Raw genomic sequence first — 25586 nt, forward strand, 5'->3', positions numbered from 1 at the left:
AAATTCAGGGGATCCCTAAAATCACTGAGATTCATCCTCTGGGGACATTCAGTATCTGCAAATCTAACCAATATTCTCATGTCTATCCTTGTTGTTACTGTTAGTAATATTAATTAAAAAGTAAAGTTCCCTTGGATACTGCATCATCTCTCAACATTTTATTAAAGCTACATTTGTGGAGAATTCTCTCCTACCTGACAGACCTCTCTCTAAGTGCATACCTGAGGGGCCAATAAGAGAGGGGGGTGGAGATTTATATGCTGCACAAACTCAGGGGTCTATTATTTTGGAAAGGCATGAAATTAAGTTTTAAATCGCAGAATCTGAAAGGAAGCAGTTCCCAGAAAATCTAGAAGCTACATCTCAAGTGGTCACCATTGCACAAAAGGATTCTTAATCACTCTTTTGCTGGGGAAAGTGCTCCAGTGATTACTTGGAGCAGATTGCATCATGCTCACACTCACCCACACACTTCACACAGGTCTGTGGTAAAATTCAGTCTGATCTACATCTGGGTTTGTGCACAGCATTTATTTTAACAAAGGCCTGTCTGTGTTGCATAGCTTTCGTTTCTACTGCAAATATATGCTTTCAAGTCAAATTAGAGTGTTGACAGTGTACACTGCATTTGTTATGATCCCTGCTCCAGCCTCTGTTCTTTCTCCTTCTCCCTCTATGTCCCTTTGCATCTGTCTCTCTGTTTTAAATTGTCTGTTCCTCTGGCTCCCTTTGTCTGCCTCTGTCTGTCTGTCTTCTCCTCTCCCTCCTTCTCTGTCTCTCCTGTCTCTCTTTGCTCCTCTGTATCTCCTGAGCTGCCTGCACTGTTGTTTGCAGCAAGTGGAGACAGTTGCAGTAATTGCACACCTGCTCACAATATCACCTCCTGCTTTATAAACCTGGTTTGTTCAGTCACTCCCTACCAGATCATAGACTATAGATCCTCTCATGGACTCAGTTCTCCCACCGTTCCCTGCTTCATCTCTAGACTGTCAGATCTTCATATGGACTCAGCTCATCCTTTGGATTCCTGCCGCTCCCTGTATTGCCTCCAGACTGCCATAGCCCTGCTTGGAATATTTTCACACCCTGTATTCCCGCCAGTCCCATCTCCATTTCAAGCCTGCCATTTCCCGAACCTGTGTTGTCTGCCGCCACCTCCGCTCCAGCTCTACTCTGATCCTGGATTTACCGATTCTGGTTCCCCCGTTTTGTGAGTATTCCCTGGTTCATTAATATATCCTTAGTTTAGTCACACTGGTTTCCTTCGATTATGTCGTGTTAATTTACATATTTAGTAGACTTAGTAATTATACCCCTTTAGCATTTAGATTTGGTTGATGCTACAGGTACGGGTCCGTACCTGCAGCATCTGTACTAGAGGTACGGACCCGTACCCGTAGCATCTGTACTAGAGGTACGGACCGTTAAGGTCACTGAAGAGCTGGCGCCGGTTAACTACTATTTGCTGCACATTACAGGCAGTTTATATGAATGACTCTGACGGTGAACATTGTATAATTTAACCAAAAATACACCGTCTCCTCTCACACTTTAGACATTGCAGTTTTTACGCTTTTAGACGCCATGTCTAAATTGTTTGAAGTCCAGTTCCTATTAATTAGTTTACCGCGTTCAGTGGTGGAAGCGGCTGACGAACTCCATTGCAAATGTTCCCATTTAATTTCGGACGCTAATTTACAAGATAAAGTTAAGGATGTCGAATATGAAACAAACACTCGTGAATGGTGAGGAGCAGCTCTTTAATTCGGCATGAATAAAAAAAAACCCACAAACTCGATTTACTGTGATATTGTGAGATTTGTTTGTGGTTATGTAACTTAGCCATTCAACAGAGTCCGCTAACATTAAAGTGACTGACGTGCAGTGTCTGTGTTGACAGACGTAGAAAATACGTCAGGGTTTTGTTTAGGTTCTTAAAATGTAATAGTCTGTCGCTACTTTTGAAGGTAAAAAAATACTTGTAGTTTGCTGGCTGTTAGTTCTGCCATTTGTTTTGTTTGCTGTTTGTGCTTTATTAGAACAGGATCACGTGAATAAAAAGTTTTGCTATTTTTAATAGTAGTGCTGATTTCAACCCCCAAATCGCTGTCCGTGAAAAAGTCAGATAATTATATTTATAAGACATTATGCATGATAGAAAAGAGAACAACGGATGACTGACACGACAGGCTCGGCACGCAGATTCACCTCGAATCACGGAAGCGCCTTCATCACTCGGATTACCAAGCCGGCTCATTAATATTTATGCACGTCGGATTACCAGCCAATCACAAAGCGCGTTCATCAGCCGGCTCATTAATATTCATGTGCGTCTCATTAAGATTTATGATAAGGGGAAGTGCCGTATCCGTAGGCCACAGGCTACGGGTACGGGTCCGTATCTGTAGACACTACCTTTAGATTTGGTTGGTCTCAGTTCTCTCTTGCCTGGCCACTTTTTCCCACTTTTGTAAGTAATTTTCTATTACTGATTTTTCTGCCATTTTGTTCATTAGACAAAATATAATTTTGTGTTTAAGATTGTTGGATAGTCTGTTTGGTTTAGTTTCCCCCTCGGTTCAGTTCAGATTTCCCTTCTCTGTATTGGTTTTAGTTCTTGGTTTGGTTTAAATAAAGCCCTTTCCTATATTCCTCCTGTCTCCCAGTTTCTTTGTCTGTGCCTGGGTTCTCTGACTGTCCCTGTAACAGCATTCATTCAGCTGCATTTTTCAGTATTGTGTCTACCAGAATGTAATATCTATCTTTTACTGCTACTAATGTAAGATGTGATCATCCTTTGGAAACTGCTCTATTGATCACTTGGGGTCTGCACGGGTGTTGGACTTTGCAGTGCAACTGATGAGAACAGGCCTACTGTCTGTCTTCACTCCGGTGTGGCTGGCTTGGGCAAAAGACTATTTTATTTCTTTTTCTGGTTCACTGCCTTTGATTCCATCTTTGTACAAACTTCAAGCCTTGCAAAAAAAAATCTACATCTTGCAAGTTCAGTTTGTGCAAGCGAAGATATTTGCCTGGAAATAGTTCACTATCAATTGACAAGAGCATGGCAATCAGAAACTGGACCATTCAGCAAACCAGACTGTTGATTTGATGATATCTGATGAGTAGTACTGCTATTTGAAGTTGAACGAAGGGTCAGATTGAAGCATCTCAACTCCCTAACAGTGTGAAAAACTTGTCATCACCTAAATAGTTAACATTTAGGTAATGTCACACTTCCATTGAAAAGTTTGGAGTCACCCAGGCCATTTCACGTTTTCCATGAAAACTCACATTTTTATTCATGTGTGAACATAATTTCACAAGGGTTTTCTAATCATCGATTAGCTTTTCAACATAATTAGCTAACACAATGTACCATTAGAACCCAGGAGTGATGGTTACTGGAAATGGGCCTCTGTGCCAAATCTACCAAATGTAGATATTCCTTGAAAAATCAGCCGTTTCCAGGTATAACAGTCATTTACTAAATGAACAATGTCTAGACTGTATTTCAGATTAATTTATCTAGTTATCTTCATTGGAAAAAAAATAATTTTCTTTCAAAAATAAGGACATTTCTAAATGACATCAATATTTTGAATAGTAGTGGAAGTTTTTACTAAGAGACCAGCTGTTAAAATTTGACAGTTTTATAGAGCAGTAATTTTGACATTTTCCACTTTAAATCCTAAACAAACATCAAAGTCTATGGCAGAGCAGTTGCAAGCTCATCAGGATGATCTGATGCAGGAAGGAGTGAGACTTCTGTTTCAAAAGAATAATAATCGTCAGTCTGTCAATCATGTCTTGGCTGGTTACAGATCAGAAATAAATCACTCAGCTCTGTCAGGCTGAGCTGAATTGTATTTTAGTGTGTGTGTGTGTGTGTGTGTGTGTGTGTGGGGGGGGGGGGGGGGGGGGGGACTTTATTGTTACAGGCTGCCTTAACACCTCCTTACAGAGCACCATCACTGTCCCTGGCTACTCTGCTGCATGTGAACAGTTTGATATAGTGGAAAGGGTCTTTGGGAAAAGTTCAAGCTGTGAAATTCCCTGCATTCAGTGATTGGCCTCCAACCAAATTTACTGTATTGTATTGTATCCCCAAGCTGCAGCAGCTGCTCCTGCTGCTGCTTACATCGTCAGAAGTCCTGATAATCTCCTCGTTATTGAGTCGGCTGTTTTTGGTATGTGGTAATTTACTGAACTTTAGAGACCAAGGATTACAAGCCACTTTGGACCACTGACCAAGCTAAAGAGGCAGACAGAGAGGAGAGAAAATTAAGCTTGGTAAAGGCCATGGCACACAATATCATACAAGGCAGAGGGGAAACATGTTAATCAAGAGTCAAGGAAAAAGTATGATTGATAAAAGACTAAGCAGTTGAAATGTATGAACTGAATTGTTTTGTGCTGTCAATGTTTAGTGTTTTTCATTATTAAAATATTATGCATAGGTTTTCTGTTGTTTTTTCTGTTGTTTTGTTATGTGTGTTTTTGTTTTTTCTACTTTTAAACAAGCAGATGGTTGAAGTCAAAATACTTAATTTTAACTGAGTAGGTAAGTTTTATTTATTTATTTTTTTATTCAGCGTATATGCCACTCTTGTGTAATTCCTATTAAAAATAATGGTGTTGCTGAATTTATTTGGACACATTCATGATGTTACTTTAATTCATTTCATGTAAAATATGTTGTTGTGCTCTGTATCCAGCCACATGTAAGCTACATCTGAAGGGTTATTAAAGCAAATATGAGGCATCTGACCACAATTTGAAATCACAGCAAAGATCAAAATAATTTTTATCAACAAGACTTCAGTGTTTTTAAATTTCAACAAATTTGTGAAAAAATATTTTTAAAAAATGCTATGAGAACACATTGCAAAATAAAAAAAGGTCAAAATGAAAAAAAAATCTTTAGTCACATTTCCTTTTAATGTTGATTGAAAGCTTTGATTGGACTATTTGGTGCTTAGATGTGCAGTGCTGCTAAGGCTACAGTATACACAGTGTCAACAGTAGTGGTGGGCATATTGATCAGATATCGATAATATCAATACCAGCATTGGTACTGATATCAGACAATACCAGTGCAATGAGATCAGTACTTTAGTTTCAGTTCCTGTCCTGTATGTCTGAAATGTTGTGGTTTCATCAATGAGGTGACCTGATTATCTGACAGAGCGCCTCCTGTCACAATCGTCACCTATGGATGTGATTGTTGCTGGACTATGGTCACAAATGTAAAATTTGAGGCAGATTGGTGCATGTACAGGCAAGTTAAACATCACTTCCTGTTTCATGGTACAACATCCAAAATGGCCACCAGGTGGCACTATGACTGTCAGTGTATATCGGTCTATGTATGTGACTGTGACCGGACTCTGATCATACATGTAAAGTTTCAGATGGATTGGTGCATGTACAGGCTTGTTAGAGAGCACTTCCTGTTTCATGGCGAGAAATCCAAAATTGATGCCAGGTGTCACGTGGATATGATTAGGACTGGACTCTGATGACACTTGTAAAATTTGAGACTGATTGGAGCATGTAAAGGCTAGTTAGACAGCGCTTCCTGTTTCGTGGCGAGACATTCAAAATGACCGCCAGGTGGCACTATGACAGTCAGGGTATAACAGCCTATGTATGTGACTGTGATCAGACTCTGATGACACTTGTAAAATTTGAGACAGATTGGAGCATGTACAGGCTAGTTTAGACAGCACTTGTTGTTTCGTGGCAAGGCATTCAAAATGGCCGCCAAGTGCCGCTATGACTGTGAGTGTATATCGACCTATGGATGTGATTGTTGCTGGACTATGGTCACAAATGTAAATTTTGAGACAGATTGGAGCATGTACAGGCTAGTTAGACAGCACTTCCTGTTTCGTGGCGAGGCATTCAAAATGGCCGCCAGGTGCCACTATGACTGTGAGTGTATATCGACCTATGGATGTGATTGGGGCCAGACTCTGATCACACATGTAAAGTTTCAAGCAGTTTGGAGCATGTACAGGCTATTTAGACAGCATTTCCTGTTTCGTGGCCAGGCATTCAAAATGGCCGCATTCCATGGGTTGCCATTTCCATGCCCTCAGCGTTTTGATAACTTTGGATCACCCATGACTGAAGTACATCCTGGCCAAATTTCAGCTCTCTCGGTGTTAGTGTGTTTAAGTTTATAGCTTTTGAAAATGTCCAAAAATGACAACCTCGTCCAAAATATGAATCATATTCAAAATGGCCGCTTTCCATTGGTCGCCATGGCCACACAGTCAGACTGTTGCTGACCATTTTGATAACTTTGGATCACCCATGACTGGTGTACATCCGGACCAAATTTCAGCTCTCTTGGTGTTAGTGTGTTTAAGTTTATAGCGTTTGAAAATGTCCAAAAATGACAAAATTGTCCAAAATACGAATCATATGTTAAAATGGCCGCATTCCGTGGGATGCCATTTCCACGCCCTCAGACTTTTGCGGAGTGTTTTGATAATTTTTGATCACCCATGACTGAAGTACATCCTGGCCAAATTTCAGCTCTCTCGGTGTTAGTGTGTTTAAGTTTATAGCTTTTGAAAATGTCCAAAAATGACAACCTCGTCCAAAATATGAATCATATTCAAAATGGCCGCTTTCCATTGGTCGCCATGGCCACACAGTCAGACTGTTGCGGACCATTTTGATAACTTTTGATCACCCATGACTGGTGTACATCCGGACCAAATTTCAGCTCTGTAGGGGTTTCACTGTTTGAGTTAATAATTTTTGAAAATGTCCAAAAATGACAAAATATGAATCATATTTCAAAATGGTCGCATTCCATGGGTCGCCATGGTCACGCCCTCAGACTTTTGCGGAGTGTTTTGATAACTTTTGATCACCCATGACTGGAGCATATCCTCGCCAAATTTCAGCTCTCTCGGGGTTACGTTGTTTGAGTTTATAGATTTTGAAAAGTGTCCAAAAATGACACAAAATATGTCAAAAATATGATTCATACTTAAAAATGGCCAACTTCCTGTTGGATTATGGGTAATGGTACAAGAGGCTTTTTGTGCGTCTTCACGAGGTAGATATGCATACCGAATTTCAGAAGTCTAGGTCAAACAGTGACCGGGGGCTGAATTTTCTTAATTTTCTAGGGGGCGCTGTTGAACTATTTTGGCACGGAAGCATGTCATTCCCCTAAAATATCAAATTTTTCGCCAGTCCTGATGTGTGTGGCGATTTTTGTGCATTTTCATCCATGTTTAGGGCATCAAAAAGGCCGATTTCCCATCTATCAAAAAACAAATCTCTAGGGTTTCAAGAATAATGCAGGGAGAGTGCGAGGACTCGTGGACCCTAATAATAGGTCCTAGGCCATCCTTGATCATTCTTCGGGTTACAATAGGTTCCTCGCTCCACTACGGGTGCTCAGACCCTAAGAAATAAAATTCATTGAATGAGAAGGTATGTCCGAATTTTTGACTGGTAGTGTACATGATTATTAGATGACTAGTCAATGAATCAGAAATGAACAGATGTTTAACAAATATTTTCAGATGTCTAAGAGAGAGAATATATATTTTTTCTGTGTAACAATTCATTTGAAGATATCAAGATGGGTTTTGAGGAAGTTGATGGACTTTACCATGACTTCTGACATACTCCAGACAAAACACCAAGAAGGCAAATATACAGCAGATGCATCAAAAATTAAACCTATGACACAATTTATTATCTTATATTCATTTTAATGTCACTAAATAACTCAATAAGAAACACTGTTGACTATGGTTTACTTGAATTTGTTTCACTAATGATTTCATTTTACATCTAAAATTTCACAGTTGAAGTCAGTCTACTGCTGAGCTGGATTTCAACAGCTGACAAAAAAAGCAAGTATATAGAAACATATAAAGGCACCAAATAACTTGACACTTAAATCACTAGTTTTTAATCTATTGTCCCCTCTTGCAGCCGCTCTACCACCAACTTCACGTTTCATGAATTTTTTAAAGCCACTCTCACCCCTTTGTGCCCCATTTATAAGTGTCCAGGTTAATTTGTCCTCTCGCCTTTACACACTGGTCCTGAGCAGATCATTTTTTTGTGGCACAAGATGCAGTGAACCTTTGACTTCAATTTCCAGGCGCTGGCAGACGTAAATTAGAAGAATGTTTCAACGGAATGTACGGCTCCCTGGCCTCCACTGTGAAGGCTAAGATAGAAGCTAAGGGAGGCTGGTGTAGTTACTGAAGGATGACCCCTCACCATTTAGTCTTCTCTGCTCTAGTGCTTGGTGCCTGGGACCTTGTCATTTGAAAAACTTCACCTTTTCACTATAGAAAACAAGATGCATAGCACCAGACAAGTTTAAAAAGCGGAGAGCAAACTATGATGAGGGATATATGAAGGACATTTTCAGGACAAAAATCTATTAACACAGTGTTAAATTCATCTTTAAAAGTAAAGAACAAAACACTAAGAATACATACAGTTCTTTACTGATGATCAAGACCCAGTTAAAATGTTACAGATTTATATCTCAGTTTCACTGATTTTACTCAATGACATGATATTTCCATTCTTTAAAGGAAGTGTTTGTGCAAGACAAGAAATGCACGGCCTGCAAGGCCAGCTAATAAAACTTTATCATCAATCTGATAATTATATTTGAGTCATAACATCCATATGTTCATTAAAAACAAAAATAACGTAGAAGTAACATCTGTTATCCCAGAACAGATAGTAATTATAAAGACAGACAAAAACATTAACACTTTTATCTTTTGAAATGCAGATTCAACTGCAGTTATTGCTAAAGATGTAAATTATCTCACATGCTTTGACAAAGCAACACCGTCAATGTTGTTTTAGGTGGTGGGATGAGTGGTAACCATTTACAGTGTAAGTTAGACTTAGCTTTGGTCTCAATAGGAGGATGAGGGTCAAGATTGACTCTATTCTAGCCAACCCCTCTCATCCACTCTATGATGACCTGCGGGATACAGTGAGCACCTTTAGCCAGAGGCTCACCCTTCCGATCATTAAAACGGAGCGCTACAGACTTTCCTTTTTACCCACCGCCATAAAACTGTACAACTCATAAGAACTCTCTCCCGGAATGCAATGTTGTCTTTGTGGCCCTGGTCTTCTGTGTGATGTCCACTGTGTTTCTTGTGTCCTTGTTGGTTTTAGCTCAGTTTTTATGTTTTTTATGTTTTATGTTTTTATTGCTATTTATACTATTGCATTGTACTGCTGGAACGTCTTAATTTCCCCTCGGGGATAATAAAGTTAATCTCATCTCATCTCATCTCATCTCATCTCATCTCATTGCAGAATGCTGTGTACAAAATGCAACCATCAAGTATGGTTCTTCAATTATATTAAAGCCAATATACAGTCATCTAAAATGTAAAGAGCAAAGATTGTTACATTTGCAAGTCACACATGCAGGGGTGAAAGTAAGCCGGTACAGTTCGGTACTGCATACCGCCACCAGATCTTTTGCCGGTACGCAGTACAGGGAAAAGATCCGCTGGTGGTACGCCGCTCTTCCACCGGTACGCCGCCTGGCTGCCTGCTATCGACCGTTCACTCACCAGTACATGAGTGCGCATGTGTGTTCACTTTCCGTAACACAGCGACTGCTATGGCCAGTAGCAGCCAATAGCAAGTAGGTGCGCTTGATTTATTGCACTGGGACATTTCCTGCAACTCGTCAATAGATGTCAACAAGCGCCACTTGCGCCGGGACGGGGCGAGCAGTAAATTACACCTGAAATTCCACACGTTCTTGTGATTGGCTGAAAAACCTTAAACTGGATTTACAGCGGTTATCATCGACAGATGCATATTTTAAATAAAAATGAAGAGAAGCACTACAAAACAGTCAAAAAATTTTTGTCAAAGTAATAATGCGAGAAAAATAACTTCTTTGATTAAAGGAAAAGACAGGGACACTGTAGATGGGTTACCACAGAAAATCAGAAACTAACTGCTACCACTATAACTACTTTAGGCCTCTGTAGAAAATATTTTATGCGATTTGTTTTGATGTTTAGTTCCATCTTGAGTGTTTGGTCGTGACCTCATGTCTGTTCTGAGAGCCTTGTATTCTAGATGTTTATCAGTGTTTCAAGTCAAGCAAAAAGTTTACCGTATTTTCAAGTGTTATTAATTCCTACCTATTCCATTGGCCTACAATAAAATATTAATATGTTTTCATTTGTTTGTTTTAACTTTGTTATTTTAAAATGCATGAAGTTAGAGAGAGACAAGGGTTTTGGTAATAGTACTGGCAAGAATTTAAAACTACTTTCACCCCTGCAAACATGTCTAACACACGTTAATGGTACAATAAAATGTTACTCTTCTATATAAACTTGGCCATAGCATTAAACTGTTATAGTATTGATCATCTTGTTACATACGTTTGTGTTACATACGTGTTTTTGTTCTGGAGTCCATGTGAATGTAGACAATTAGACATGTACCACTCACCTTAACATTCCTGCATCACAATAGGAAATGTAAGATCTCTTGCTAATAAGGTGGATGAGTTAGCGGTGCTGATCCGGCACCAGAGGGACTATTGACAGCGTAGCATCAAGCTGTTTATGGAGACGTGGCTTACAGCACAAACACCAGACACTAACATCACTCTGGACGACTTTCAGGTGATGCGGGCGGACAGGACAATGCAGAGTGATAAGACAAATGAAGGATGGCTGTGGTGTTAATGATAGATGGTCTAACTCCAAGCCCATCACTATATAAGAACAACTCTACAACAAAGACGTAGAGCTCTTAGCCGATAGTATGAGGCCATTGTATCTTCTAAAGGAATTCTCACATTATCACGACAGTTGTGTAGATTCTGTACTAATGCTGAGGCAGCCCGTGATGTCATCTTCTCTGTCATGAGTAGGCTGGAGACGCAACATCCACGTGCCTTTCTCCTAATTTCTGGGGACTTTAACCAAATCTCTCTGCCATCCACTCATGGATGCCCTCATTTACCCAGTATGCTACATATCACACCAAAGAAAAAGATGGTTCAAATCTGGTTCTAGGTGCAGTTGTTCAGTGAGGACCCTTAGGTGAGGTGTTAGTGCCACCCCTCACTCTGCCTACTTACCTTGTGCCCGTGTTCTATTTACTGTCAGATGTTTGTCACTTTGGATAAAAGTGCCTGCTAAATGAAATTGTAGTGTTGGGAAAAACAATCTTTAATTTTAAAAGAAAACCACAAACCTGTGTTCAGCTGCTGAATGATTAAAAGTAGAATGATATGCATTGAATTTTGAATTTGAGATTCCAAATTGAAGAAAATTGAAGGCGATCAACTAAATAATACATTCCAAGTGCTAAATCTTTCACACCCATGCAAAAGTTTAACAAATGGAACAAAGGTAAGTAGAAGGACCGAGCCTGTGAAAATTCATCAGTGCATAGCATTCATTCAAAATTCATTAATATAATGGCTCCTTATTGCAGCACCTTCAATTAGGAATTGTTGTGCTCACGAAACAAATAAAAAAGAAAAGAAAAAAATTGTATTCATCAACTAGGGCTGGGTGATATATTGAATTAATTCGATTAATTCGCATTTTTAAAACCTGACGATTTGAAAATTAGCGAAATCGTAAAATCGAGGCGAGCTTAAATATATAACAATACAGATTCTTCTTCTGCTTTTCACGACTTGTGCACTGGCGTTTGCTTCCGCCTCTCATCTCCTTCCCGTATTGATTCAATACGGGACGCTAATTGTTCCATATTTTCATAAATGTCCCACACACGTCTGTCACACATGCATCAAAACTGCATAATAAACAAAATAAAACACGAAATATTAAGGGCAGCCAGTTTTATCTTCCTTAGACCTATGTAGCGAGGACCCGATGCGAGGTCCAGCAGGTCTGTTTGCCGGTTCTGCCGCGGGTTTCCTGGTTACAGACGCTGCTGCTCCCGCATGTTTAAAAATGTCTACACCCGAAACTCCATCACGTCCAAAGGAGCAAAAACGTTTTCAAAAGCACAGGCGTGAGTGGGAAGACTGGAACCCTGGCAATAGGTACAGGGCAAACTGTGTTTTCTGTTGCTCATAGACAAGCTGAAGTAAGGCAGCATCAGGAGACCAACATGTAAGACACATGAGAACAGAGAGAACCAACCAGCAGGTCAAAGTTTATCATCATCTAATCATCTCCTGAAGTCCCTTTGGTAAGAGACATCAGTACATGGTTGTGAATTTACCAGAGGATGATTATAGTCAGACTAATGTGGCCGTAGACTCTACAGTATTTTAGTGACTCAATAAATGCCTAAGTTGTTTAATAGTATTTTAAATGCTTTTGTTTTTTTTTTTATATCATTTATTTAATAGCCTATATGTGATCAATAAATGGCCTTTACCTATGTAAAGAAAAACTCACTCAGAACTCTGATATGTTAACGGTACTAAATAAATAAGTCAGTAAATACATTCATACACACATAAATAAGTTAATACATTCATTGTATTAAGAAAATATTTAGATGGTAAAAATATCTGTAGAGAATTTCTTTGTCCAGTATTCTGCATTCAGTTTTTATAGAATCCAGTATTACACACTGGTTGGTTATTACATTTTATTAGTATGGTTTCACTGTTTAAAATGATGCCACATCTTTTTAGACAGAACCTGTGATCATAAAACAATACAGAACTCTTAGTTTTGTGTTAATAAAGCACTTAAAACTTTAAGTATGACTAAATGCTTTTTGCAGAATTAAATAAACCACTCCTTGGGTGGTTGTGGCCCCGCGTTTGGTAAAGTTGGAAAGATATTCACAGATTCAAACTCCCAGCATCAATAACTCATTAGATGTAGGTTGTCAAAACATAAACGATGCCTCTTTTCCATCGTTGTAAGGCAGATGTTGTGCTACAAGCCCAGTTTTATTAAAAGTAGCTGTCTTTCAAGTTGCAGAAATACCATTGGTGTCTATGAGCAGCCAGCTGTGAACAGGGACCGCCTGCAAATTGCAAAACTGCTGCAACAGCGAAGAGAGACACAAATATTCAATAACCTCACTCTGATCCACTGTTGTGTCAACAGAATCACTGCAGCCTTCAATTGGCTCCAGTTGACACCAGTGTTATTCCTGCAGCTTGATAGACAGCTACTTAGATAAAACTAGGCTTGTAGCACATTGTCTGCCTTACAATGATGGAAAAGAGGCATCGTTTATGTTTTAACAATGTATGTAACAAAAATCGATTAAAATCGTAATCGTCCAAGATGACTAAAAAAATCGAGATTTTATTTTTTGGCAATATCGCCCAGCCCTATCATCAACTTTGTTGCAATCTAACCAGATAAAGCAAGCAGATATCCTAGTCTGTGGTTATTGTATTTAAATTCTCCAGAGCTTTGTTCTTGTTCAATGTGGACTTGTCAAACTTGAGTTCCTGATTTATAAATACAAATTTCCAGTGAAATGGATCATTAACAGTAATTTCAAACAAGCTGAGCATTTACTTCAACATAATTTTGTTTTGATAATAGAACTAAAGAGAGTATTTGTTTACAGCTTGTCCAACAGTGTGGCCTATCATGCCTCTGGGACTCTTCCTGCAGCAGTCTCCATGCATCTCAGCTTGGACTGTGGCAATGACAAGAGGCTGCCCAGTGGGCTGATCATAGTTCCTTTATCCATCATGTTGTTCACAATTGTCCCCCTGCTGATCGGGAGTCTGGGGGAGCTGTCTTGTGCAAGAACACGGTGCTTCGTGGTCAAATTGTGCCTGTGATTGTTTTTATTTTGTTTGTCCTATTGACTTTGAAAATCAAATCAGATTTGCCTTCTGTTTCTTTCACAAGTCCAATAAAGCCCTCTGCTAGGCATGTGCACGTAACAATACAATGCAGCAAAAAGCAAAACACTTTCAGCACAGAAATGCAAGGATACCTGTCACAGCCATTTATGCATACACAACAAAAACATCAGCAGCAGCATATTTATTAACTTGTCCAGATAAAGGACATGCAGGGAAATAAAAAGACAAGTGAAAATGCAAACCGTTTGAGTGCATTCATATAAGGATGAAATATCCTATGGTGCGATCTATTCCATGCAAGTGAGTCATCCAGATATTGAACAGGTGTCTTTTAACCCATGGCGGGGATCTTGCATATTTATTTTCCAAATGGAAGAGGATTGAGTCAGTATCAACATGAAATTATTATTACGAAAACCCAGGGACTTGGTTGTCATAAAATTAGTAGCTTCTTGGCATGATTGTAAATGGTCAAGTCATAATCATAGGCAGCAGAGACCTCAATAATAATACATTTTTAGGGAATTGGCTGGCATTCATAGGTTGTATGTAGAAGATGGGCATAGTTTACAGATCTGATAAAGGGAATATGAGAGTGTTAAACCTGGTTTCATTCTAATGGCCAGCAGAGGGTGACATCTCTGATTGGAAAAAGACGTCAAATAGTATAGAAGTCTAACAAATGACTACTTCTCAACTGGTTTGTTACATAAGTGAACATTGCAGCCATTTTCTTTTGAGTTTATGGTCTCAGTTCATGTCAAGTCTCTTTCAATACAGTTTGATGTTCATTTTGCAAATTAAAGTTTTGTCTTTAAAACAAAATACAAACATTTAAGTAACATGATCAATCAGCTGTAGTGGGACAGCATGACATTAACCAGTTGAAAAAGTAATTATTTTTTTCAATTGAAAACCAATTGTAATATCCATTTTCCCCTCATAAATGGACAAATTTAGGTTTGGTTAGAGGTTTTTTTGGTTGACAGTTGTTTTTTTGTTTGTTTCAGTTCTCATACTATGTTTAATAGAGCAACATGTAATGATAGACCCTCCAGAAAAACGCTGGCAAAAATCCTTGATTATGCGGGCTAAAATCCTTGATTATGCGAATAAATATGCGGGGTTTTTATGCCATTTTATGCGGAGAAATTGTGGAAAGTTGCAAAGTATGCGAATAATTGTGAAATATGCAAAAATATGAGCGATTCACCTGCCGTCTTTCCGCGGAGGGATGTGTCCTCTAATCAGACACTGGGACTGCTGCGGGGTTACTGGACTGACAGCCTGTGCTTTGGGAGGCGAAGAAGCTCACAGCAGCACCTGCTGCTCGTTGAAAACAGTAACTGTAGAATGATCCCAGTTTTCCTGTCAGTCTCGACAACAGCAGAAAAAGTCGCTAGATTTGTGGCTAGTCGCTTTTGACATAAAAAGTCGCTAGGACGCTTTGGAAAGTCGCTAGATTTAGCAAGAAATTCGCCAAGTTGGCAACACTGGCACCGCGCTCCGCATCAGCTCGTGCTTCTTGTGTGTGTGTGTGAATGCGCGAACTGATGACGTCAGGCCGGGCGTCACATAAAAACTCGCTCACAACTCCATTTATATTGGTTATAGTTTTCTCATTTTATGCAGAAATTGTGAAATCAAGCGGGACCCGCGTATTTCTCTTTTTTTCGTGGAAATGTGTGATTCTTGCGGGAATTATGCGCTGTTTTGCGGGGATTATGCGGCCTTTTGGGAAATAATTGACCCCCGCATAATCAGCGGCATTTTGGTGATTAATGCGGGAATTCATGCGATCACATAATAGCGTTTTTCTGGAGGGTCTATAATGAGGTCTTTACCACTACCTTCTAATACTACCTTAAAAAAAAAAGACTTCAAGCAATTGATGGAGACAAGCTTAATTCGAACTTTATTTTTGTGTTACTGATAAAAAAAAAGGGTCAAAGACTATGTCCCTGTGCTCTGGAATGATAAATCAGATGGACTCTCTTTATTAAATCCAGTTAAAGTTATAATTTTCACACTGAGCTGCTCTGTTCATCCATCCTGCTCACAAAACACTATCATTCACTTAGCTGTCTCACCACCCTACTAAAGACTAGCAACTCAGTTGGACCCACTCTCAACGGAGCATAGTCAGCTTCAATATGGGGATGGTCAAGAACGCCAAATTCCAATTGTAACCCAGGTCATAAAGGTTAATGAAATATATTTTCATAGATAGTTACATTCCTGTGTTATCCATAAATTGCTCTTTATTTTGCCAAAGTGAAACATCATTTCATTAACTGCATTGCAGTGTGCAAATTGTTGTTTTTGTTATATGTATACATCTTGTTTGGCTTTTAAGGGGTTAATTTTAGGTTGATGCTACGGGTACGGACCCGTACCCGTAGCATCTGTACTAGAGGTACGGACCCGTTAAGGTCACTGAAGAGCTGGCGCCGGTTAACTACTATTTGCTGCACATTACAGGCAGTTTATATGAATGACTTTGACGGCGAACATTGTATAATTTAACCAAAAATACAACGTCTCCTCTCACACTTTAGACATTGCAGTTTTTACGCTTTTAGACGCCGTGTATAAATTGTTTGAAGTCCAGCTCCTATTAATTAGTTTACCGCGTTCAGTGGTGGAAGCGGCTGACGAACTCCATTGCAAATGTTCCCATTTAATTTCGGACGCTAATTTACAAGATAAAGTTAAGGATGTCGAATATGAAACAAACACTCGTGAATGGTGAGGAGCAGCTCTTTAATTCGGCATGAATTAAAAAAAAAACACAAACTCGATTTACTGTGATATTGTAAGATTTGTTTGTGGTTATGTAACTTAGCCATTCAACAGAGTCCGCTAACATTAAAGTGACTGTGACAGGGTCTGTGTTGACAGACGTAGAAAATACGTCAGGGTTTTGTTTAGGTTGTTAATATGTAATAGTCTGTCGCTACTTTTGAAGGTAAAAAAATACTTGTAGTTTGCTGGCTGTTAGTTCCGCCATTTGTTTTGTTTGCTGTTTGTGCTTTATTAGAACAGGGTCACGTGAATAAAAAGTTTTGCTATTTTTAATAGTAGTGCTGATTTCAACCCCCAAATCGCTGTCCGTGAAAAGTCAGATAATGATATTTATAAGACATTATGCATGATAGAAAAGAGAACAGCAGATGACTGATATGACAGGCTCGGTGCGCAGATTCACCTCGAATCACGGAAGCGCCTTCATCACTCGGATTACCAAGCCGGCTTATTAATATTTATGTCCGTCGGATTACCAGCCAATCACAAAGCGCGTTCATCAGCCGGCTCATTAATATTCATGTACGTCTCATTAATTTTTATAGTAAGGGAAAGTGCCGTATCCGTAGGCCACAGGCTACGGGTCCGTATCTGTAGACACTACCTTAATTTTATTTCCTTGATAAGCTTTGATAAGAACCTATGATTCTACTTGGTCCTGTGTTTTTGACCACGCCCTTTTCCGTTTCTGTTCCGCCTCCCTGGCCAACTTCCGTGTATCGCTCTTTTGCTGTTCGCACTCAAGCAGAGCATTCATGGTCATTGTCGTTACGTCGGTGTCACAGCTCCCTTCTCCTCTGCCCTGTCTGTCCTGCCTGTCTCCCATCCGCTCCTCTGCCCTGTCTGTCTTGCTGTCTCCCATCCGCTCCTCTGCCTTGTCGCTCCCTCTGCAGCTCGGTGCCTGAGTGGAGTCTTGCTTCTCAGCTGACTCCACTCAGGCAATCAACCACCTCTACGGCTCCCGGACAGCTGACAATCATCTACCTAATTACACACATCTGCAATAAGTACCAGCTCATCCTTCCACTCCCTGCCAGATTGTTAAACAAGAACCATGCAGTTCAGTTTTGCTCTCTAGCCTCTCACTAGATCCGTTTTGAGTTCCTGCCTTGTTTTTACTTTGTTTTTTTCCTTCTGCCTCTGCCAGATTCAGCTGTCCGGAATCCCTGCTGTCCTCCTTCCCCTCCGGCTCTCCCCAACCCAAGTCATCACCGGTTTTTCTCCTGCCTGGACCCCCATTCCTGCCTAGACCCCTGCTCCTGCCTGGACCCTTTCTGCTCCTGCCTGGACCCCCCCGTTCCTGGACAAAACCCCCCACTTCACCAGCCACTCCCCACTCTTGCAATAAATCACTCTAAATCTCCTCTGGTCTTGGTAGTGTGGCTCTCTGCTCGGGCCCAGCCCTCCCTAGTTCGTGACAGTCGGTAAGTTGAAGAAAACGACTGTTAGGGAAGTTAAATTCCAATTAAACTTGTAGCGTTCATTAGATATCACTTTGTGTTTGTTGTAATTCGAGGCGGAGAGAGGATTGGCGTTTTGGTGAGCAGTGACATCGAGGAAATGCTGGGATATCCACTCGACAGCGGTGGGCTAACTGTGTCTAACTATGTGATGGTAACTGAGCTGTACTAGCCGTAGCGCGGATAGTAGCCGCGTAACATGTTATATAAAGGTGCTAATGTATTAGTGGTTGTTTTGCGACTCTAATGAAGGTGCGAAATGGGATGTTTTATTATGTTAATGAGATCGTTAGCCATTACAATAACCTGTTAAAAGCTATGCAGACTGCATGCATGATAGATTGTGAGGCTGAATTTTTTTGTGTATTCCCAACTTATGCTAGTAGGCCTATAGTACACTGGGAATTGAGCACGCCTTTTCTAATGCCTCAATTCATTGTTTGTCGTTTTGATGATAGTTAATTGTTTACAACTTGTACATTTTGTGATAAGCAGTGCTAAACTTACTGTCATAGCTCCACTGTGATAGTTTCTATTTGTAGTGAATACTGCAAGTGTTTACCATGACTTTGGTTTAAAGTGGTAACCGTTGTGCTCAGTTGAAAACTTTATACTTGATACTGCAGTCAATACTGGAATACTGAACTTTGAAATTGTGAATATTGAAATTTTGAGGTTGAAATATGTTGTACAACTTGATTTAACTGAAGTGAAAATTAGCAATCTGAGTAAGAGATTGACTTTGATGTTTATTTTATGTGATGGACCTTATTAATCTGCGAGGGTTATTATTTTGTCGTGACATATATTTGGCCTTGGTTTTAGGTCAGGTTTTAATTTGGGACGAGTCCACGGACCAGTCCAAGGATTCCGGTTCCAGTGTTCCACTGGATGGCGAGCTAACCAAGAAGCCAGCAGCATCTCAACTTCCTGTGAAGGTTGAGGAAATCTCATCTCCTACCTGTCTGCCCTCACCATATTCTACAGAGGTAATTTCAAGCACACCCAGAGCAGAGTCATCACTGTTTAGTTTGGAAACCGCAAGGTCCTACAGTGGATAGTAAGGACAGGTGAGAAGATCATCAGAGTCTCTCCTCCCTGCATCACAGACATTTCACTTCCGCTGCATTCACAAAGCAACCAGCATTGTGGTGATCCAACTTATCCTAAACGCAAATTTTTCCCAAATACTGTAGAGCGTGCATTTAATACATTTCCACTGCTAATAACAGAACAGTATTCTGTGCATGTGTGCCTCAGACACTAATGATCAAATGTGAATGTTATGCCAGTGCAATGAAAATGCACTTAACTTTGGTTCTCGATCGCTTAGGGGTGGTCAGAATAACAGAATGCAGAACTGTCTGCCTGCACCGGGGCTGCACTAATGTTCCGAACACAAGAGTAATTCAAGCAATTAGCAGGGACTCATTCAGGTAAGTAATGTCACCACACCCTCTGATGAATGACACCCTAGTCAAATGCATGAGACAGATTTTCTTTGTCTTTGGAGAGTCTGCAATTGATATTCACAGAGAAAGGAACTCCGAAGCAATGTGACACTTCAGACACCGGGGATATTTAGATTCACCTAATGTGAACATTCATGTTTAGTGTGTGTCTAAATGAATGTATGCAAGTGTACGTACTCCAGTGAGGAAAGTTAAGGGTGGTGGGAAGGATCTCAGCCAGCTCTCTGAAGGCTTTGATGGCTAAAAATTTGTGACATACTACCGTTGAAAAGTGTATAGTCACTTAGAAATGTCCTTATTTTTGAAAGAAAAGTAGTTTTTTTTTTTTCAAGGATGATAACATTATATGGATCAGAAATACAGCATAGATATTAATGTGGTAAATGACTATTCTAGCCAGAAACAGCTGATTTTTAATGGAATGGGGTACAGAGGCCTATTTCTAGCAACCATCACTCGTGTTCTAATGGTACATTGTGCTAGCAAATCATGTTGAAAGGCCAATAGATGATTAGAAATGTGCAATTATGTTTGCACATGAAATAAAAGTTTTCATGGAATACATAACCCTAAACTTTAACAGTAGTGTACATTTTGTTGTAATGAAACAATAAATTTACACAACATGATAGTTGTAACATTTCTACAGTACTTGCACTAAAACTAGACTGGGAAAAAAAGCAAAAAGTTACCTCATTCTAGTGAGGTGATTTTTTTTTTTTTTTTTTTTTTTTTTCCCCAACTATCTTGCTATAGTAAAGGTAACATTCTGTTATGGATCCTCCATTCAGGGGCTCAAGAGCAGGGTAAAGAGACACGATCACAAGCGAAAGCAAGTAAAACAAAATTTACAAGTTATTCCAAAAACAGAACTCGAAACATGAGAGACTAAACTACAACCAAAAATACTTATCAGAACGGGAACTAAACTGACGCAAGCTCCCACTAGTGGGAGGGCAGACTTGAACTACCAATGTTAATGCAAAACTGACAAAAACAATCCACGTAGGGTAACACCCAAGCAGGAAGCAAACAAATAGTGAGTAACAGGTAGTCTTAAACTATAAGACAAACAATTCAGCTTGGCTAGAATTTAACAAAACTAGAAGTAACTGAACATGAACTGGCTCAACCGATCAAGTGGGACTTATCTGTGAGGAAAGCCCTGGAATACACTGACCGAGGGGGGGGGGGGGGGGGGGGGGGGTAGTGGCAGCAGGACAAGGTGGCGTGAGGCAGGTGGACCGGAGGTGGGATGGTGGCTTCGAGGGAAGGCTGGGGCTCTGGGAAGGAAACTTGAAAGTCTGGCAGGAGTACTGAGGAATCTGGTGGCGAGGCTGAGGAGATTCCATGGTTGGACAGGTGGATAGGTGGACAGGCAGGCGCTCAGGTAGAAGGCTCCGATGGAAGAAACTGTTCCACCAGGTTGTACAGCCAAGGAGCAGAGGGAGGCCAGAGTTCCACTCGGTTTCAAGGAGGCAGATACAGGTTGGAGCTGGCGGCTGGGAGCCCAGACTGTAACACAAGAGAAGGTAATGCATACTGAGCCAAGTGAGAGACCCAAAACATGAGCAGGTTACCAACGTGGATAGTTCAACGGTCCGACGTCGACTGTGAGCAGAGCATCTGCTTAAATGCAGGAGGAGACGGCCGATCACTGATTGTTCTCGGCTGCATACCAGTCACACCTGACTGGAGTGCAAGCACCAGCCCGTTATCCAGAACGCACACACCACCCGTGAGAGTGATTGAGGGAGAAGGGAAAGGGGGAAAACAACCTGCCACTACCTGGCTCCAAGGGCAGAGGGTGTGACACATTTAGTTACTCATATGGCAAAGTAGGGCCTTTCCTTCTTATAAAATGTATTATATTGCCAATTATTTTTATAATGTTACATGTTTTTGGGACAATCATTTGTTTTAAAGTAAATAATATTTGATTTCAGCTGTGATAGGCTCCTGCCTCCCCACGATCCTAATTAGGATTAAGTGGCGTATGGATAATGAATGGATGGATGGATGGCTGGATTTTAGAAACTCAGTTCACATTACGGATATGTCACCAAAAAAAAAACATTAGCCAAAAAAAAACTGTGCACGCACCAGTCCAGACAAAATATTCCTTGATGATGTAACTGAAAAACACGACAAAGTGCTTCTTTAAAGTCATTACTGATAATTTTTACTTAAAAATGCACAGGTAAATGTGAATAAATTAGGAAAAGTAAATTACCTCAGCTGTATATACATTAAATGAACAAACCAGAACCCAGAGTCACAAAGAGGGCAACAAGGGTGAAGCCACCACACCACGTTGAGGGTAACAATCAGAGTAGCCTTCCTGGACCAGTACTGCAGCTATTTGGTCAGAATCTAGACTACTGCAAAATTAAAATCTTTGACCTGAGGCTGGTGCTGAAGGAAATGTCCTTTTGACTGCCTGTATAGTGTTGTTTTTTTTTTTTTGTGTTTTTTGTTTTGTCAATTCATCTGGCAGATGTTGAGATCCAGTGTGTCAAATTTGTGAAAATACTGACACCAAAAGTCAGGGGAATATGAATGTCAGTAATGTTTGGGGACCATAAATGTCCTTACAGCATCTCACAGCGATCTATCCAAGAGCTGTAGACCCAACAGCCACCTGGATGGCACCAGTTATCAGGATTTTTGTAGGAGAAATTGCAACATCACAGACATACAAACAAACAAGCAAATCAAAATATTCATTTTGAAATTTGTCCCAAATAATTTGGTGGTGTAACCAAAGACTAGCATATTGCATTCTGTTTACTAGAGCGAAAAATAGGCTTTTATCATTACAAACTACAAGAGCCTAAATGAACTAATTCAACCCCGCAGACATTTTTTAATTTACTGGGAGGAATAAACCTAAAGCCATATTTTCTCTCAGGTGCTGAAAGTAACACGTTCCTGATTCAGTGAGTAATCCATCTACCTTGCACCCCAGCGTCTACTTCATAAACATGACATCCGGTTTCTGCATATGTTGACTAACACAAGCTGTTTGACAATGCCTGAAGAAATCTGACTAAGGGTTTCACATGTCCCATTAACTGGAGAGATTTGGCTAAGAGGTTCTGCTTACTCCACTTATGACCTTATCCTGATCAAGATCATTCCTGAAGTGGATAGAAAAATATATCCTGATTGTTCTGTGTGCGTACTCTCCTGTTCCAGTGTCAGTTTTACCAGAAAAGACATGCATGCATATTTACAGACAACCAGGGAAGGTGTCCTGCTGATTTCATCAAACCCTGAAATCCCTCTCTATCAAAACAATGGAGCCTCTCCTCTGAAATGGAGGGGTGGAGCGCACTTCCCTCAGGTAGCCACCATGAAGAGCTGGCAGATGGATGCTGCAGCTGTTCATCAGGTAGGAGAGCAGGCTGGATATTGGCTTGCATTCCCTCTGGACCAAGCCCATTTCAGTGGGGAATTCACAGTCAGACCTTTTCACATTGGCACTCTCTCAGACTGGGCTGCAAACGGTTCACACCTCTCCCTTCTACTGCTTCCTCCCTGTGCCTTTTTTCCCCCTCATTTGAACCTGAGCTGGGCTCAAAGATGCTGGTCTGCTGTAAAGGCAAGAGTAAAAAAAAAGAAACTCATTTGAATTAGTATGTAATTAGAGTCTCGCAGGACTATGTATTCTGTGTTCATAACATTTATTCTGGATTTGCATACATTTTAATCAAGGGTTGACACAACCTGGATCGCTGCTGTTTTATAAATGTAAGACTGCAATATTTAGTTGTGTATTCAGTAATGGAACAAATGGAAGCTAATTTCTGAGTAGTCATTTAAGAGGTTTTCATGTTAAAATGTCTGAGAGGGGCAAACTGAATGGCACACAGATACAATGAGTAGAAAGCAAAAAGAAAAAGAACATTTTCATTGAACTACACTATATGAAGGAATAAATAAACTGCTGTGCTTACTGTGTGGGACCATGCTGATGAGGTCAAGGTTTCAAATATTGACAAGCCAGCCTGCCTACAATAAAATGCAACAACTATCAAAACAACTTTAAAGCAGCCGCATAGTCAGGGAAAGATTGAACTTATGACAAATCAAATTGTCATTGTAGACTTTTTTTCTTTGCACAGAGAACTCTGTAGTTCCTCTACACCTCTGCCCTGAAGGATAGAGATACTGATACTGATTTCTATATCTATTACCAGGTCTTTGTCTTTTCACACTAGCACTTTTTTGATTATCCTTCTCTCTCTCTCTGTGTGTGTGTGTGTGTGTGTGTGTGTGTGTGTGTGTGTGTGTGTGTGTGTGTGTGTGTGTGTGTGTGTGTGTGTGTGTGTGTGTGTGTGTGTGTGTGTGTGTGTGTGTGTGTGTGTGTGTGTGTGTGTGTGTGTGTGTGTGTGTGTGTGTGTGTGTGTGTGTGTGTGTGAGAGAGAGAGAGAGAGAGAGAGATCAGGTGCTGGCTATTATTGTGTGGACCTAATGTCCCCACAACTATAGGAAAACCAAAAGAAATGTCATTTGTGGGGACCTCATTTTGGTCCCCACAAATGGAAACAGTGTTTTCTTGGCCGTGTTGTTGTTACTGAAAAAAGTAAAAGTGCAAAAACGTTTCTTTAGGGTTAGGCATTGTTTTGGTCTGGGTTAGGGGTTAGATATGAATGGGAGTGAATGGTAGATCCCCACAATGATAGGAAAACACAGTGTGTGTCTGTGCCTTTACCTGTATTTGTCACGGAGTGAATCTCAAATGCGAGACAATGACAGATTCGCATATTGAAAAAATTAATTAATTAAAAAAATACAACTCAGAATGTACAGGAAGTAATAGACTCTATTACTTCCTGTTCAGAACAGAGGTCAGCACTCTTGAAGGAGATGACTGATGGACAGGCAGCTAAATTACACGAGCAAGACAATTTCAAATACAAACCAAGACAGACTTATGGAAAGTGATGATATTTTAGTGAGGCAGGCAACTGATCTGGACTTGGTAACACTGAGCTAGGAAAGTGAGCTGGTCTAGAACAAAACTACACAGATTGCAAAACGCTGACACATTGAAGGGCTACACCAACACATAAACAACCACTATACAATAACTATGACCTAGACAGAGAGCGGAGTATACTTAGCTGACAGTCCGACCATGGAGGGAAGGAGAGGGAATGCAGTCTGAGGAGGCATGTGGCATAGTGGAATGGTGTCTAGGGCAGGTGCAGGCGCCAGGTGGTGATGATCCAGAATGAGTCTGGAGAAAACCAGGTTGGCAGTGGTTGCGGGACTGAAGGTGCAGACAGAATACTGGTGGAGCAAGTTGAGCTGGTCGAGAACAACATGTTAACATGGAGGATAAACGCATGGAAAAAAAGCAGAATAATGCCCTGGGTAAAACTACCTGGAGTAGTTCAACAGTTCGGCATCAAGTAGTGGTCTGAGTCAGGCTTACTCTATCATTCAAAAGTTTGGGGTCACCCAGGCAATTCAGTTTTTTCCACGAAAACTCATATTTTTATTCATGTGCTATCATAATTGCACAAGGGTTTTCTAATCATCAGTTAGCCTTTCTACAAAATTGGCTAACACAATGTACCATTAGATCACACAAGTGATGGTTGATGGAAATGGGACTTTGTATCCCTATGTAGATAATAAAAAATTATTTAAAAAAATATTTACCAATCATTTACCACATTAACAATGTCTCATCTGTGTTTCTGATTAATCTAAAGTTATCTTCATGAAAAAAAAAAGATTTTCTTTCAAAAATAAGGACATTTTTAAGTGACCCCAAACTTTTGAACGGTAATGTATATGGTTGAGGTAGATAGGCTGCAGATGGACCACTCCTTGCTGCAGGTATGAGCACTCAGGTGACTATCCAATCGCCTGCACCTGTGGCATTCTGCGATCGCACATCTCGCACACATCCACCTAGGAAAAAAGGAGAAGAGGAAATGAAGAGACTGCTACTAGGCAGAGCTGGAGGAGGAGGTTGAGACAGTATTGCTGTAATGTCCATGTTCCAAG

The 25586-nt window shown here is 40.3% G+C and overlaps 1 long non-coding RNA gene across 1 annotated transcript; it reads left to right on the forward strand.

Moving 5' to 3' along the window:
* Positions 1–1444: 1444 nt before the first annotated feature.
* LOC127532115 (uncharacterized) lies at positions 1445–16903 on the forward strand. Its single transcript, XR_007939374.1, has 2 exons — positions 1445–1930; positions 16757–16903. It is a non-coding gene; the product is annotated as an uncharacterized LOC127532115 (long non-coding RNA).
* Positions 16904–25586: the final 8683 nt, after the last annotated feature.

The sequence above is a fragment of the Acanthochromis polyacanthus genome, chromosome 2, assembly GCF_021347895.1.
Source record: "Acanthochromis polyacanthus isolate Apoly-LR-REF ecotype Palm Island chromosome 2, KAUST_Apoly_ChrSc, whole genome shotgun sequence".
Classification (NCBI taxonomy): domain Eukaryota; kingdom Metazoa; phylum Chordata; class Actinopteri; family Pomacentridae; genus Acanthochromis; species Acanthochromis polyacanthus.